Below are 18,724 nucleotides of genomic sequence, written 5' to 3'. Positions count from 1 at the left end.
TATATGCACTTTATGATGTAACATCTTGATGCCTCAGTGGAAACTTGCATTAAAGAAAATCTGGTTCCACTTGCAATCATAAAAAATTGAAAATTACCCCAAATCCAGCAATGTGGGATTAGTTAAATAATTTGGGGTACAGTGATGCAATGGAATATTCTACAGCCCCCTCACAAAAAAAGAATGAGGATGCTCTTTATTTGTTGATTTGAAATGATCCCTAAAATACAGTATTAAGGGAAAAAAGCAACAGTGTGTAGACACTGGATACAATTACTATTTTAATTTATTTATTATCTTTTTATTTTTTTAACACCTTTATTGGAGTATAATTGCTCCACAATGGTGTGTTAGTTTCTGCTTTATAACAAAGTGAATCAGCCATACATCAGGATACATATATCCCCATGTCTCCTCCCTCTCACGTCTCCCTCCCACCCTCCCTATCCCATCCCTCTAGGTGGTCACAAAGCACCGAGCTGATCTCCCTGTGCTATGTGGCTCCTTCCCACTAGCTATCGATTTTATATTTGGTAGTGTATATATGTCCATGCCACTCTCTCACTTCCGCCCAGCTTACCCTTCCCCCTCCTTGTGTCCTCAAGTCCATTTTCTACGTCTGCATCTTTATTCCTCTCCCGCTCCTAGGTTCTTTAGAACAATTTTTTTTCTTATTGTTTCCATATATACATGTTAGCATATGGTATTTGTTTTTCTCTTTCAGAATTACTTCACTCTGTATGACAGACACTAGGTCCATCCTCCTCACTACAAATAACTCAATTTCATTTCTTTTTATGGCTGAGTAATATTCCATTGTATATATGTGCCACATCTTCTTTATCCATTCATCTGTCAATGGACACTTAGGTTGCTTTCATGTCCTGGCTATTGTAAATAGTGCTGCAATGAACATTGTGGTACATGACACTTTTTGAATTATGGGTTTAGCAGGGTATATGCCCAGTAGTGAGATTGCTGGGTCGTATAATAGTTCTATTTTCAGTTTTATAAGGACCCTCCATACTGTTCTCCACAGTGGCTGTATCAATTTACATTCCCACAAACAGTGCAAGAGGGTTCCCTTTTCACCACACCCTCTCCAGCATTTATTGTTTGTAGATTTTTTGGTGATGCCCATTCTGACTGGTGTGAGGTGATACCTCATTGTAGTTTTGATTTGCATTTCTCTAATAATTAGTGACGTTGAGCATCCTTTCATATGTTTGTTGGCGATCTGTATATCTTCTTTGGAGAAATGTCTGTTTAGGTCTTCTGCCCATTTTTGGATTGGATTGTTTTTTTCTTTCATATTGAGCTGCATGAGCTGCTTGTAAATTTTGGAGATTAATCCTTTGTCAGTTGCTACGTTTGCAAATATTTTCTCCCATTTCGAGGGTTGTCTTTCGTCTTGTTTAAGTTTTCCCTTGCTGTGCAAAAGTTTTTAAGTTTCATTAGGTCTCATTTGTTTATTTTTGTTTTTATTTCCATTTCTCTAGGAGGTGGGTCAAAAAGGATCTTGCTGTGATTTATGTCATAGAGCATTCTGCCTGTGTTTTCCTCTAAGAGTTTTATAGTGTCTGGCCTTACATTTAGGTCTTTAATCCATTTTGAGTTTATTTTTGTGTATGGTGTTAGGGAGTGTTCTAATTTCATTCTTTTACATGTAGCTGTCCAGTTTACCCAGCACCACTTATTGAAGAGGCTGTCTTTTCTCCATTGTATATTCTCGCCTCCTTCATCAAAGATAAGGTGACCATATGTGCGTGGGTTTATCTCTGGGATGTCTATCATGTTCCATTGATCTATATTTCTGTTTATGTGCCAGTACCATACTGTCTTGATTACTGTAGCTTTGTAGTATAGTCTGAAGTCAGGGAGCCCGATTCCTCCAGCTCCGTTTTTCTTTCTCAAGATTTCTGTGGCTATTTGGGCTCTTTTGTGTTTCCTTACAAACTGTGAAATTTTTTGTTCTGGTTCTGTGAAAAATGCCATTGGTAGTTTGGTAGGGATTGCATTGAATCTGTAGATTGCTTTGGGTAGTAGACTCATTTTCACAATGTTGATTCTTGCAATCCAAGAACATGGTATAGTTTTCTGCATACAGGTCTTTTGTCTCCTTAAGTAGGTTTATTCCTAAGTATTTTATTCTTTTTGTTGCAATGGTAAATGGGAGTGTTTCCTTAATTTCTCTTTCAGATTTTTCATCATTAGTGTATAGGAATGCAAGAGATTTCTGTGAATTAACTTTGTATCCTGCTACTTTACCAAATTTATTGATTAGCTCTAGTAGTTTTCTGGTAGCATCTTTAGGATTCTCTATGTATAGTATCATGTCATCTGCAAACAGTGACAGCTTTATGTCTTCTTTTCCGATTTGGATTCCTTTAATTTCTTTTTCTTCTCTGATTGCTGTGGCTAAAACTTCCAAATCTATGTTGAATGATACTGGTGGGAGTGGGCAACCTTGTCTTGTTTCTGATCTTAGTGGAAATGCTTTCAGTTTTTCACCATTGAGAATGATGTTGCCTCTGGGTTTGTCATATATGGCCTTTATTATGTTGAGGTAAGTTCCCTCTATGCCTACTTTCTGGAGGATTTTTATCATAAATGGGTGTTGAATTTTGTCAAAAGCTTTTTCTGCATCTATTGAGATGGTCATATGGTTTTTCTCCTTCAGTTTGTTAATATGGTTTATCACATTGATTGATTTATGTACATTGAAGAATCCTTGCATTCCTGGGATAAACCCCACTTGACCATGGTGTATGATCCTTTTAATGTGCTGTTGGATTCTGTTTGCTAGTATTTTGTTGAGGATTTTTCATCTATGTTCATCAGTGATATTGGCCTGTAGTTTTCTTTCTTTGTGACATCTTTGTCTGGTTTTGCTATCAGGGTGATGGTGGCCTCGTAGAATGAGTTTGGGAGTGTTCCTCCCTCTGCTATATTTTGGAAGAGTTTGAGAAGGATAGGTGCTAACTCTTCTCTAAATGTTTGATAGAATTCGACTGTGAAGCCATCTGGTCCTGGGCTTTTGTTTGTTGGTAGATTTTTAATCAGAGCCTCAATTTCAGTGCTTGTAATTGGTCTGTTTATATTTTCTATTTCTTCCTGGTTCAGTTTTGGAAAGTTGTGCTTTTCTAAGAATTTGTCCATTTCTTCCAGGTTGTCCATTTTACTGGCATATAGTTGCTCGTAGTAATCTCTCATGATCCTTTGTATTTCTACAGTGTCAGTTATTACTTCTCCTTTTTCATTTCTAATTCTATTGATAAGAGTCTTCTCCCTGTTTTTCTTGATGAGTCTGGCTAATGGTTTATCAATTTTGTTTATCTTCTCAAAGAACCAGCTTTTAGTTTTTTTGATCTTTGCTATCGTTTCCTTCATTTCTTTTTCATTTATTTCTGATCTGATCTTTATGATTTCTTTCCTTCTGCTAACTTTGGGGGTTTTTTGTTCTTCTTTCTCTAATTGCTTTAGGTGTAAAGTCAGGTTGTTTATTTGAGATGTTTCTTGTTTCTTGAGGTAGGATTGTATTGCTATAAACTTCCCTCTTAGAACTGCTTTTTCTGCATCCCATAGGTTTTGGGTCGCCGTGTTTTCTTTGTCATTTGTTTCTAGGTATTTTTTGATTTCCTCTTTGATTTCTTCAGTGATCTCTTGGTTATTTAGTAGTGTATTGTTTAGCCTTCATGTGTTTGTATTTTTTACAGTTTTTTTCCTGTAATTGATATCTTGTCTTAGAGCATTGTAGTCGGAAAAGATGCTTGATGCAATTGCAATTTTCTTAAATTCACCAAGGCTTGATTTGTGACCCGAGATATGATCTATCCTGGAGAATGTTCCATGAGCACTTGAGAAGAAAGTGTGTTGTTGTTTTGGGATGGAATGTCCTACAAATATCAATTAAGTCCACCTTGTTTAATGTATCATTTAAAGTGTGTGTTTCCTTATTTATTTTCATTTTGGATGATCTGTCCATTGGTGAAAGTGGGGTGTTAAAGTCTCCTACTCTGATTGTGTTACTGTCGATTTCCCATTTTATGGCTGTTAGCATTTGCCTTATGTATTGAGGTGCTCCTATGTTAGGTGCATAAATATTTACAGTTGTTATGTCTTCTTCTTGGATTGATCCCTTGATCATTATGTAGTGTCCTTCTTATTCTCTTGTAATAGTTTTAAAGTCTATTTTGTGTGATATGAAAATTGCTACTCCAGCTTTCTTTTGATTTCCATTTGCATGGAATATCTTTTTCCATCCCCTCACTTTCAGTCTGTATGTGTCCCTAGGTCTGAAGTGGGTCTCTTGTAGACAGCATATATATGGGTCTTGCTTTTGTATCCATTCAGCCAATCTGTGTTTTTGGTTGGAGCATTTAACCCATTTACATTTAAGGTAGTTTTTGATATGTATGTTCCTATTACCATTTTCTTAATTGTTTTGGGTTTGTTATTGTAGGTCTTTTCCTTCTCTTGTGTCTCCTGCCTAGAGAAGTTCCTTTAGCATTTGTTGTAAAGCTGGTTTGGTGTTGCTGAATTCTCTTAATATTTGCTTCTCTGTAAAGGTTTTAATTTCTCCATTGAATCTGAATGAGATCTTTGCTGGGTAGAGTAATCTTGGTTGTAGGTTTTTCCCATTCATCACTCTAAATATGTCCTGCCACTCCCTTCTGGCTTGCAGAGTTTCTGCTGAAAGATCAGCTGTTAACCTTATGGGGATTCCCTTGTATGTTCATTGTTGCTTTTCCCTTGCTGGTTTTAAAATTTTTTCTTTGTATTTAATTTTTGATAGTTTGATTAATATGTGTCTTGGTGTGTTTCTCCTTGGATTTATCCTGTATGGGACTCTCTGTGCTTCCTGGACTTGATTGACTATTCCTTTCCCATATTAGGGAAGTTCTCAACTATAATCTCTTCAAATATTTTCTCAGTCCCTTTCTTTTCCCCTTCTTCTTCTGAGACCCCTATAATGCAAATGTTTGTGCATTGAATGTTGTCCCAGAGGTCTCTGAGACCCTCCTCAAGTCTTTTCATTCTTTTTTTCTTTATTCTGCTCTGCGGTAGTTATTTCCACTATTTTATCTTCTAGGTCACTTATCCGTTCTTCTGCCTCATTTATTCTGCCATTGATTCCTTCTAGAGAAGTTTTAATTTCATTTATTGTGTTGTTCATCATTGTTTGTTTGCTCTTTAGTCCTTCTAGCTCCTTGTTAAACTTTTCTGGTACTTTCTCCATTCTATTTCCAAGATTTTGGATCATCTTTACTATCATTACTCTGAATTCTTTTTCAGGTAGACTGCCTTTTTCCTCTTCATTTGTTTGGTCTGGTGGGTTTTTGCCTTGCTCCTTCATCTGCTGTGTGTTTCTCTGTCTTCTCATTTTGCTTAACTTACTGTGTTAGGAGTCTCCTTTTCACAGGTTGCAGGTTCATAGTTCCCGGTGTTTTTGGTGTCTGCCCTCAGTGGCTAAGATTGGTTCAGTGGTTGTGTAGGCTTCCTGGTGGAGGGGACTGGTGCCTGTGCTCTGGTGGATAAGGCTGGATCTTGTCTTTCTGGTGGGCAGGACCACGTCCAGTGGTGTGTTTTGGGGTGTCTGTGACCTTATTATGACTTTAAGCAGCCTCTCTGCTGATGGGTGGGGCTGTGTTCCTGTCTGGCTAGTTGTTTGGCATAGGGGTGTAGCACTGTAGCTTGCTGTTCATTGAGTGGAGCTGGGTCTTAACGTTGAGATGGAGGTCTCTGGGAGAGCTTTCACTGTTTGACATTATGTGGAGTTGGGAGTTCTCTGGTGAACCAATGTCCTGAACTTGGCTCTCCCACCTCAGAGGCACAGGCCTGACACCTGCCCAGAGCACCAAGACCCTGTCAGCCACGTGGCTCAGAAGAAATGGGAGAAAAAAAGAAAGAAAGAAAAAATAAAATAAAATAAAATGGTATTAAAATAAAAAATAAAAAAATTATTAAAAATTAAAAAGTAATTTTAAAAAAAGAAAGTAAGAAAGAAGAGAACAGCCAAAGCAGAAAACAAATCCACCAATGATAACAAGCACTAAAACTATACCAAAAAAAAAAAAAAAAAGGACAGACAGAACCCTAGGACAAATGGTAAAAACAAACCTATACAAAGTCACACAAAGAAGCATACACATACACACTCACAAAATGAGAAAAAGGAAAAAAATATATAAAAAAAGGAAGAGCAACCAAATCAATAAACAAATCTACCAATGAAAATAAACTCTAAATACTAAACTAAGATAAACCTAAAACCAGAAAAATTATTTGCAGAAAGCAAACCCCATGTGTACAGTTGTTCCCAAAGTCCACCCCCTCAACTTGGGATGATTCGTCATCTATTCAGGTATTCCACAGATGCAGGGTATATCAAGTTGATTGTGGAGATTTAATCCGCTGCTCCTGAGGCTGCTGGGAGAGATTTCCCTTTCTCTTCTTTGTTTGCACAGCTCCTGGGGTTCAGCTTTGGATTTGGCCCCGCCTCTGCGTGTAGGTTGCCTGATGCCATCTGTTCTTCGCTCAGCCAGGACGGGGTTAAAGGGGCAGCTGATTCGGGGGCGCTGGCTCACTCAGGCCGGGGGGAGGGAGGGGTACGGATGCGGGGTGAGCCTGCGGTGGCAGAGGCCAGTGTGATGTTGCACCTGCCTGAGGGGTGCCATGTGTTCTCCCGGGTTAGTTGACCCTGGATCACAGGACCCTGGCAGTGGCGGGCTGCACAGGCTCCCCGGAGGGGAGGTGTGGAGAGTGACCTGTGCTTGCACACAGGCTTCTTGGTGGCTGCAGCAGCAGCCTTAGTGTCTCATGCCTGTCTCTGGGGTCTGCGCTGATAGCCGCAGTTCGTGCCCGCCTCTGGAGCTCGTTTAGGCGGTGCTCTGAATCCCCTCTCCTCGAGCACCCCGAAACAATGGTCTCTTGCCTCTTAGGCAGTTCCAGACTTTTTCCCTGACTGCCTCCCGGCTAGCTGTGGTGCACTAACCCCCTTCAGGCTGTGTTCACGCAGCCAACCCCAGTCCTCTCCCTGGGATCCGACCTCCGAAGCCCGAGCCTCAGTTCCCAGGCCCCGCCCACCCCGGCGGGTGAGCAGACAAGCCTCTCGGGCTGGTGAGTGCTGGTCGGCACCGATCCTCTGTGCGGGAATCTCTCCGCTTTGCCCTCCGCACCCCTGTGGCTGCGCTCTCCTCCGTGGCTCCGAAGCTTCCCCCCTCCGCCACCCGCAGTCTCCACCCGTGAAAGGCCTTCCTAGTGTGTGGAAACCTTTCCTCCTTCACAGCTCCCTCCCACTGGTGCAGGCCCCGTCCCTATTCTTTGTCTCTGTTTTTTCTTTTTTCTTTTACCCTACCCAGGTACGTGGGGAGTTTCTTGCCTTTTGGGAAGTCTGAGGTCTTCTGCCAGCGTTCAGTAAGTGTTCTGTAGGAGTTGTTCCACATGTAGATGTATTTCTCATGTATTTGTGGGGAGGAAGATGATCTCCACGTCTTACTCTTCCGCCATCTTGAAGGTCTGCCCCCGCAATTACCATTTTTAAAAAGGTGGAAATAGATATGTTTTTGTTTGTGTTTAATAAAGAATCTTTAATAGGGTACCTAGGAAACTGGTTGCTTCTAAGGAAGGATATTTGGGAGCCAGGGATAGATTTTCATACTTTGTGAATTTTAAACCAAGTGAATATATAACTCTATTTAAAAAGAAGACACTATTGAAAAAAAAATGCTTGTGCAACAAGGATGTAAAAATTATAGCTGATTCTTTCAAAGAGCTTGGCTGTGAAGGGAAGAAGAGAAAAAGGCAGGAGCTAGATTGAGCTGGATGCAAAATTGAGGAGTGATGTTTTATTTTTTTGTAGCAGAGTCATGACTAGTCCATGATTTGTATAAGACCATGGTGGGGATCAAGACACACTACTTCAAAATATGACACCTTGGCATATTCAATATTTTAAGCTAAAGGAGTTTGAGAAAATAGCAGAAGCTGTTTGACCTTCTCCCCTAAACAGGTCATAAAACCCTCATGTACCCCTAGAGAGGTACCCTCTCTAGACCCACAGGAAAGGAACATCTTTATCTGTGAAGACAAATGGGTGCTGAGAAGAATCCTAACAAACAGGACTTGCTAAGTTTCCCCCAGTTTATTACCCACGTACCTATCATACTCTCTGACCTATCACCTTTCTACATGACTGCCCACACTTCATCAAACCTAGCATAAAAATACTCAGATCTAACTATTTCTTCAGGTCTTCATTTCCTTATGAAGGTTCCTGTGTCACCAAAAACTTAGATTAAATAAATTTGTATACTTTTCTCCTGTTAATCTGTCTTTGCTGGTATACTTTTCAGACCCAGCCAAGGACCCTAAGAGGGTGGAGGGAAACTTTTCCTCCCCTACAACTATCATATTGAGTTGTGACATTCTTCTCCCATCCAGGCATCTGTTGACATCCACTGATTTACAGGAGGCTGAGGATCCTCCTGGGAAACTGAGTTGTAACCACAATGGGGATTCAGACATATATAGACATACCTACCAGATGGGCTTGGATTGGAAGTGGGCAAGCAGAGCCTGGAATATTAGACAGCACTGCCCTGAGAGAGAACTCTAAGGAGCTTTGTTCTGAGTATGTTCTTCACATAGGAAATAATGTGCATGGAGTCCCCTGGAGTTGTACAAGGCATCAGGAGTGTTGAGGGCACGCTTGCTTTTGGGCTTCTTAACAGGAATTAGGGCAGAGGGGTGGGAGCCATTACCTTCCCCTCTGCACACTGCAGTTGCCCAGCCACCATGAAATGTGACGGGGCTAGCATCCATACTGAGAACCTTGGTGGGTGGAGCCCTCAGCAGGACCCAGCACCACAAGAAGGAGCCCTAGATCAGATGGGGGGAGGCCAGCATTTGGGCATACTGCAGATTCAACAGGAATCTTCATAGGCTGCCGGACTCAAGGCAGCCATGCCCAGAGCTCTCCAGTGGTGGGTGATAGAACCTCAACATAGCGACTGGCGGTGGTTTGAGAGAAGCAGGTCTCTAGCAAGGTGGCAGCAAGGAACAAACACAACTTTTTTCATGAACACGTGTAAGACCCTCTCCCTCCCCTTTGGGAATCTGATATACCTAGAGGCAGGGGTGGGTGGAGGCTGAGGTAGGATACTCGTTAAGGTGCAGGAAAACATTTGTAACTAGTGGGTTTTTTACCTGGTACAATTTAGATTTAATCTGGACTCTGATGAAGCCTGAGAGTATTTAGGTTGCTTTATTTTAAAGTGTATTTATAATTTGTGTGTGTGTGTGTGTAAGAGAGATGTATATGTTTATTATTGAGTAACTAAGAGGAAGAGCTTGAACATAAGAAGATATAAGTGGGGGAGGAAATAAACCAATTTGTTCAGGTTCTGGTCCCCAAAAGACTGGAGGTTAATGGTGGAGAAATAGGATATGAGAAGGGCACTGTTTCTGTTTCTCCTGAGTCAGGAGGGGAGGCTTTGAGATGGAAATGGATTTGTCCGTGTGGATTGGACTTCTTCTGTGCAGTCAGAGGCTGTCTCATCTGCTGAGAGGTGAGAAGGGCAAGAGTTGACTGGGCTTCTTGAGGAGAGCCATGAAGGCTTCACCATTCATTTAGGGGAACTGTGCTTGACTAGACAACTATAGAAGATTGCTGAGTGGTGCCGGGGGCCGCACTGGAGTTGAAGACCGCGAATTTGAAGTGGCATGACTTTCCCTGACCCCCTCTGTCCCTGAGTTAGGTGCCCTCCTGTGGGCTCCATGGCTCACCATAACTCCATCCTGATAATGCTTATCACATGATGGTGTGATTGTTGAACTTCCCCACCCCATCAGCCATTATGCTCTGAGAAGGAGTAGACCTGCCTTCATTCACTGTTGTATTCTTCTGAGTCTAGTATAGATTCTTCTACTGTTTTTAGTGTATAGTGGGTGCTCAATAAATACTGGCTGAATAGGCATCAGCAAGATGGCAGTTGTGAGATTTTTCCTATAGCTCTCAGAAACCAAGGTAGAGAAGCAAAGGAGGTAGATGAAATAAATGATCCAGAGTGATTAAGAGGTTTGCAGGGTGGGTGTAGCCTGGGGTAAAGATGTTAAGGGTGCTGACAAGAGCCTTGTTGACACAATGTTCCATGAGGGCTGGGTTAGATAGGATTTGAGAAGTGGTACATGCCAAGATGGGAAAGGTCTGGGGTGAGGCCATGGGAGTGGAGGGTTTATGGGAAGCATTAGGGTTGAGGCAGGGCTGGGATGTGACCTTGGCAGGCCCAAAAGTGCTTCTGGCCTTTAAGTTCTACTTCTCAGAGCATTCCTCACAATCCAGTGGGGACCTCCCATCACCAAGGATAAGGAGGGGAGGAAAGTTTAAATAACAGATTCTACTTGGAAAATAGATTTGTGAGTGGGAGAAGAGAACAGACATTAGATCTTGGTTTTTAAATGACAATATTGACATTAAGTTCTTACAGATACTTTTTTCTTTAAAGCAGTTAAAATGAGATTTGCACAATCATGTGGTTGGAACTGTCACAGCTTTTGGTCACTATTCTGGTTTCGAAAGCAGAGGCCATACCCAAGTCATCTTTGTAGGTCCTGGGAGCCCTAAGGAAATACACCCCAAATGCGAGTACATTGATCAAAAATGATCAGTGACTAACATTAGACTGATAACATTTTAGAATGAATAAAGTTGACTAAATGGGTTTTAGATAGCTGAGTCAGTGTTAAAATCTATATATTTTTTCTTTTTCAAAATTTTATTGAAGTGTAGTTGATTTACAATGTTGTATTTAATTTCTGCTGTATAGCAAAGTGACTCAGTTATACATATATATATTCTTTTCATATTCTTTTCCGTTATGGTTTATCACAGGATATTGAATATAGTTCCCGTGCTCTGCAGTAGGACCTTGTTGTTTATCCATCCTATATTTAATATTGATAGTTTGCATCTGCGAATCCCAAACTCCCAGTCCTTCCCTCCCCCACCCTACTTCCCCCTTGGCAACCACAAGTCTGTTCTCTATGTCTGTCTGTAAGTCTGTTTTTGTTTCATAGATATGTTCATCTGTGTTGTATTTTAGATTCTACATATAAGTGATATCACATGGTATTTGTCTTTCTCTTTCTGACTGACAGTTTAGTATGATAATCTCTAGGTCCAACCCACAAATACTCCATGTACCACAGCCAGGTTGCCCCTGACCTGATGTTACATTGTAGGGAGACTGACTAAGTGGGCTGTGCCATTTCAACGTGAAGAGACCCTGCACAGATACTAAGTACAGAAAGAAAGTGTGGGTGATGTGAAGATGTCAAGTATAAGACAACCTGAATCCAAATTATTGACAACACACTTACTACTACAGAAAACTCATGAACAAAGTTCAGAAGAGAAATTGAAATTGCTCTTCTGGCCTGGGTACTTGGCTTGAAAGATTTGAGAGTAACACCTGAGTTTAACAGTAGTGTTGGGAATGGAGTCTACTTATTCATCAGGGAAGGGGTTCAATCACATATGCTCTCCAAAGTAGGCTGAGAGACTATACTCCTGTACCATATCATTGTACTTGATCTGCTAGTCACAGATTCTCAGAAATAAGGCTATAATACATAAATCTTCAATCCAAATGCCCAACTTTAGCATCATCATGGTAATAACTGCATGTTCCAAGTTTTTGGTACTTGATAGTACCGTTTTCCTACAATTGCAAAATGCCTGTGGAAAGTGATTGCACTTCAAATATATCAGCTTAAAAAGAAATGGAAGAAGTCAGAGGTAGATCTGGGAAGCATTCAGATATCTGGAAAACAATTTGTAAAATATTAGTGAAATTTGGTGACTGAAAATGAAATTTCAAGTTGCTGCTGAATCTCCTAGAATAAATCTAGAACACACTGTGTAATCATCAGTTTTTCCCTTTCAGGGTAAAACTACAGCTTCAGAAGAAAGAAAGTTTTGGAGGTTCCTGGAAGTGACAATGAAAGAACTAAGCTAATCTGCAACCTTAAACTATGGGAAAGAGTGTGGATCTTGGCAAAGATGGGTTTGGTTCAAATCCCTGCCCTTAGTTGGGCAAATCCCATTGCTCTTCTGACCTTCAATTTCTTCATGGGAAAACAGGGATAAAAGTAATTACCTTTTAGGGTTGGTGGGAAACTGAAATGAGGTATTATATAAGCAAGTACCTAAAGAACAGTCTATTAGGACATTACAGCTCCTTCCCTAATGATTCTCTTTCACAGACTTGAATGAGCTCCTTACTTGAATGAGCTTCTTAGTGCCTATTCCTTCTTTCCCAGGATGGCCAGCTTCATGATAACTCCTTTCCAAGCAACATTGGAAGTTTCATCTCTTACCAGTAAAATTTGAACAGACATCGCAAAAGTCTGGGCTACTCCAGTTAAAGCTTGGATTTGGGCTTCACCTTGGCCGCGGTTACTTGAAGATACCATTAGCTAAATTAATCTCACTCAAATTCCTAACGAAGTGAGGCTTTTTCGTTGGTTTTCATCTAACCCTTCTATCTGTCCAAACATTCAGCAGACTGTAAAAACACTGAGTGCTATCAGGAAAAATTGTGAAAAGCTATGAAATGAACCACAAAAGTTATGAGACATTTGCAGTGGAAAAATGAGACACTGTCTAGAGCACTGTTTTTGTTGTCTCTGGCTTTCACTCTCTTTGATCTGCTTTATAACTCTGTATGTTGTAGAAAATGAATAATAATCCAAATGATTCTTGTCCATAAAAAAGAAATGAACAGCATTCGGTGGAAAGCAAGTGACTAATTTTGCATCTATCTGTAACTTCATTTCAACATTCCTTATTGCCCACGTATCTGTGGTTCTTTAAGTTCTTCTTTAGACTGGTTGTAACATCTTATTGGGTCCCTCATAAATAAAATAAATTTTATTAACTAAAATCTTTGACCCATGTTCACTGTATATTAAAGTCTTGATTTTTACATTTGAAAAAAAATTTTTTCCTTTTTTAGTGTCTAGTTTAGGGTGTCCCCAGCACTGGGCTGGAGGCATGGGAGTTATGCCAACTGGATATACATAAGACAGTTGCAAACTACACATGAAAGAATGGGGCAAGTAGGTAGATTTTATAATAGCGACTTCAGATTGCCATTGGGTTTGAGAGAAAAAAGGAGATCAGGGTTGGAGTAACCAAAAAAGGTTTCAGATAAAAGGTATGATTTCTGAGCTAGGACCTCAGAAAGCCCAGAGGAGATGGAGATAGAACCGGCTTTGAGAGGAGAAGACATGATTGAGATAATATATGGTGGAAATTGGCATGGCCTGTTCAGAGAGATTTGCTCTTTGACAAGGTCTGGATTGGAAAAATAATAACCAAAGATAAATTTTATTTGGCATTCACAACATTGAAGGTAAAGGGTGCCAGAGGTTCTGAAACCTGACCACCCCTTAGAATCACCTGTGGACATGTAAAAATGCTGATACCTGGGCCCCATTATCAAAAATTCTAATATAATTGGTCTGGAGAGGGAGGTGCCAGGAAAAACTCCCCAGATGATTCTGAAATGAAACCAAGTTAGGGATCCTGTGCTACTCAATTTACTTGTGCTCTCTGGTTTAATATAGCCCTCAGAGTGATCCCGTAAGAGAGGTATTTTCATCCTTGTTTTAGAGATGAGGAAACAAAAGTCCCAGAGAGACTAAGTGATTTGCTTAGAGACTAGGTGCTAAGAGAATGAGGGAGAGCTTGATTAGGGGTGGGTGGTGTGTGGATAACTTTTATTTTATTTTAATAAATTTATTTATTTTATTTATTTATTTTTGGCTGCATTGGGTCTTCGTTGCTGGGCGCGTGCTTTCTCTAGCTGCGGCAAGCGGGGGCTACTCTTCGTTGTGGTGCGCAGGCTTCTCATTGCAGTGTCTTCTCTTGTTGCGGAGCACGGGCTCTAGGCGCGCGGGCTCAGTAGTTGTGGCACACGGGCTTCGTTGCTCTGCGGGATGTGGGATCTTCCTGGACCAGGGCTCGAACCCGTGTCCCCTGCCTTGGCAGGCAGATTCTTAACCACTGCGCCACCAGGGAAGTCCCCCACTGTGTAATTATGAAAATAGAATTCACTCATTCACCATATATTTACCAAATACCTACTATGTGCCAGGCTCTGTTTTAGGGACTGGGAACTAATGGGATGGTCAAAGTCCCTGATGAATGGAGAGAGAGCTGGCTATTCGGCTCTCTTAAAGAAGAGTGCTCCAGGCAGAGAAGAGCAAGGGCAGGAGGAACATGGCATTCCTCTAGGGTATTAAGGAGATGCTCATAGACGCTAATAGGACCCACAATAAACAAATACAGAGACAACAAAATGTGACTCACCTGGGGGTCTTGTTAAAATGGAGAGTGTGGGGCAGGGGCCTGAGCTTCTGCCTTTCTGACGGTGCCTGGGTCAGACAGTGCTCACGCTGTTGGTCCTCAGCCCACGTTTTGATTTTTGATTTTGGGTTTCAGATAGCATGGTCAACGAAGACCTCTGGGACTCAGTTTCCTTTTCTGTAATTGGGGTCAATAATTGATCCTACTATGTAAAGTTTGTGCATTAAAGCACAGTGTCTTAGGACTTAGTAATTACTCTATAAACTCTCCTTGTAACTCTCTAATTTTTTTTTTTAAAGAATTTCACTTTTATTTATTTATTTATTTTTTAAAAATTTATTTATGGCTGTGTTGGGTCTTCATTTCTGTGCGAGGGCTTTCTCTAGTTGCGGCAACCGGGGGCCACTCTTCATCGCGGTGCGCGGGCCTCTCACTATTGCGGCCTCTCGTTGCGGAGCACAGGCTCCAGACGCGCAGGCTCAGTAGTTGTGGCTCACGGGCCCAGTTGCTCCGCGGCATGTGGGATCTTCCCAGACCAGGGCTCGAACCCGACTCCCCTGCACCGGTAGGCAGATTCTCAACCACTGCGCCACCAGGGAAGCCCAACTCTCTAATTTTTAAAAAAATTTTTAAAGTTTTCTCATCAGAGCAACATGGCGTCTGTCTCGGGAGCTAAGGAAATGCTAATAGAAGCAAGCAAGACATAGGAAATTTATAATAAGGGACATCCACCCTCACTGACAATATTATCTCCATGTATGGAAATAACTGGTTGGAGTCTTGTGGAGTTCGGTAGTCTTAGTGTACAAGTGTGAAATTGAACTTTCTGAATGTATTTGAGTTTATTAAACCTCATCATAATTTTACTAACAGCTCTTTTTCTGTGTATAAAGTTAACCCCGGTTTACAAAATAAAGTATGAGTCTCACTTCTATCTTTTTATAGAAATTATTTTAGAGAAATAGAGAAATTCACAGGAATAGGAACATAGGAATGACATTAGAGATATTTTTATATAAGAAGTTAATTATGCTGAAAAAAATTTCTTATTTTATAAACAGAAAGCTAGGATTATATCGATTATATGGAGTTGAGTTTAGCAGCTAAGATATAGCTCATTTTCAGCAGATGCTGCACTTCAGAAATGCATTTCAAAAATCTGTTCTTCTAATATATATAAAGCTGAGAAGCCCCTCAGCTTTAATATCCCCCATCCCATGAAAATCCTCTAGTGAACTTTACATTTAGAAATTTCATGGTAAAAGAGAAAATAGTTCCACATTTTTCTTTTGGGGAAATTTGGTTTTTCTCTTCTATATAGTGTGGTTATCATATTGGAATAATCCTGTGTAGAACTATAATCTAGTTACAGATCCTTGTTATTAGCGTCAGTAACAATTGCACCATACATTTTTGATGGTTTTTACAATCTGCAGAAAGCTTTCACATACATCATTTCATTTAATATATTCCACAACTCTGAGTGAGAGGACAGACAGGTATAATTGTTTATGAAAGAAAACAGGTGAGGTTTGCCCCAAATCACACGGCTGATAAATACTGGAATCAAAATTAGAATCCAAGGCTTCTGATTTCTAACCCAGTGCTCTGCATTTGGCCCACTTAATATTGCACCGAGATTCTAACAATGAACGTAATAATCTGTAATGATCTTGCTAAATATAGTAATCAGAAACGAAAAGATGTAGGGCAATGACCCTGAGGCAAAATCCAGAGAAGGGGAGGAAGACTGTCCTAACTGGGCTGCTTCCCTTTATATATATATATATATATATATATATATATATATACACACATATATATATATACACACACACACACACGTGTGTATATATATGTATATATACATATATATACACAATTTTTTCCAGCTTTATTGAGATATAGTTGACATATAACATTGTGTAAGTTTAAGGCGAACAACATTAACTACCACTTCCATCCTGTCATGTATTTAGCATTTGTTTTGTGTGGTGAGAACAGTTAAGATCTACTCTCTTAGCAACTTTCAAGTATATAACATGGTATTATTAGCTATAATCACCATACTGCACATAGATCCCCAGAAATTATTGATCTTCTAACTGAAATTTTGTATCCTTGGACCAAAATCTCCCCATTTTCCCCAACCCCCATCCCCTGGTGACCATCATTCTACTCTCTGTTTCTATGAGTTTGGCTTTTTTAGATTCCACCTATAAGTGAGATCATACATTATTTGTCATTCTCTCTCTGACTTATTTCCCTCAGTCTAGTGCCCTCAAGTTCTATCCATGTTGTAGCCAGTGGCAGGATTTCTTTCTTTTTCATGGCTGAATAATATTCCACTATATGTTTATATACATATATATTTGTTTATGTATATATAAAATCTTCTTTATCGATTCATCTGTTGACACTTAGGTTGTTTCCGTATCTTTTTGCTTCTCTTTAAATACCTGAGAGATGGGTGGAAGCAAAGCCCCAATGGTGATAAATCAGAAGTGTTCGTTTTTCTTTTTAAGTCGATTGGGTTAAACTCAAAAAAAAAAAGCAAAACAGTTTTTGAAAACCAGTTGGTGGCTGATGCAGAATGACATATTATCGAACTGTGAAAGAGATGGAAAAGTATCCAGAGGGCTAATTCCTAAGCTAATTGCCCTTAGCACACCTTGGTTCTATGCCCATCCCACCCCCAGGCAGGTTGCTGGGGCTTCTGGGGGAAACCCAAGCTCCTCGCTGGTTCCTCTTCAGTATCCTTACCCTCCCACCTACACTCCTGGCACTTGAGAGCATGTATTTCTTTCCTGTTCCTCTTTCTTCCCCCTATGATCTAAACAGGAGACACTTTAGCACAAAAAAGAAAGAAAGAGCAGAGTTTATCATCTCCACAAAAAGACTGAGGACCTACCATACAGTACTGTGAACATAGTAGACAGGGCAAGCAAGCAATGACATAGAAAACAGTTTTTTTTTTTAAAGCCAGCTAGTATGGTGTGCTATTTAGCTAGTGTATGATTTTCTGTAGTTTGCTGGCTATGTTTTGGAAGCCTGATAAGACCTGGCCATGTAGGATTGTTCCTGTTCTTCCAAACCTCAGTTTTGTTTCTGCATCTAATTATTCACAAAGTCCAGAAAGATCCTTATGACTCAAGGCCAATTGTATTTACTTATTTTCATTTGTCCTGGAGTCCAGTTTGTGTGTTGGCTGGATCATCTGAGAAGCAGATGCCAAGATCGAGTTGGAATTGGAAAAGATTTATAGGAGGTAGTCCTTGTGAAAGATAAAAGGCAGAGGAAGCAGGAGAAGGCAAGAAGAACCTTCAGACCTCAATGCAGGTCAGACACCTGTTAAAGAGAAGGGGAAGAAAGGAGAATTGGATAGAATGAGCTTCAGACTGTGGTGCAGCTCCAAGAAGAGTGATCATAGAAGAATCCTGCGTAGGTACAAGGGAGAGCTCTTGTGCCACTCCTGTGTTCAGTCATTGGTTGGGGGATGTCCAGGTAGTACTTAGTTTTAGCTTGAATACTCAGTCTGATTCTGAAGGACCCCACAGCCAGAGATTGGCAGCAGTTTATTTCTTGAAAGTAGATCTCAATGTGGGCACTCCCACAACTGCTATAGCTGGGCAAAGGGAAGCAGCTTATCACAGAAAGCTAAGTGCCTAGCAGTAGACATGAGAGGGTAGATCTAGCCAATGGATTTATGCCATCCAACAAGGATGTGGATACAGATTCATGCATCCATGGATCCACCCATCCACCCATCCACCCATCCACCCACCTATTGCCTTAGATGACAGCAGCAATCTCTGAAGCTTCTGTCCAAACAAGAACCTATCCTTGGTGCTGCCTCAGAATCCAAATCTAGAGTTTGCCACTTCTGCTACCACAGCCACGACCTCTGAGTGACAACTAGCCTGTATCTCCACCCAGTCTGCTTCCATCCCTGCTTGTGACCGTAAGTTAACTTACCATACATCTGAGACCAAGTCCTTTACTAAACCCTAATTTCTGCCAGTCTGACACACCCCTTTCTTGAGTCCTCGTGGTACTTTGCTCCACTGTATAGACCATAATTTATGTTACAGCCCTTTGACTCAGTGTTCCAGGCATAAAAGGTGCATGGCAAGTGAAGACGTTCACTGCCATGTCCTTGGGTTCAGGGTTAGTGAGAACAACTAAGGAGCAGCAGAGGTGGTAAGATGGCTTGGCTGTATGCCTTCAGTTCTCAAGTCCCTGAAGCTGTTTACCTTCAAAATGACCCTGGCCTTTGGTTATAATATTTCATAGCAGCCTCTCTCCAACTAATATGGCAACCAGCCATGAGAAATCATGGGCATCATTTTGAGA

Source organism: Eschrichtius robustus, chromosome 5, assembly GCF_028021215.1.
Source record: "Eschrichtius robustus isolate mEscRob2 chromosome 5, mEscRob2.pri, whole genome shotgun sequence".
Classification (NCBI taxonomy): Eukaryota; Metazoa; Chordata; class Mammalia; order Artiodactyla; family Eschrichtiidae; genus Eschrichtius; species Eschrichtius robustus.
This window is presented reverse-complemented; position numbering follows the sequence as displayed.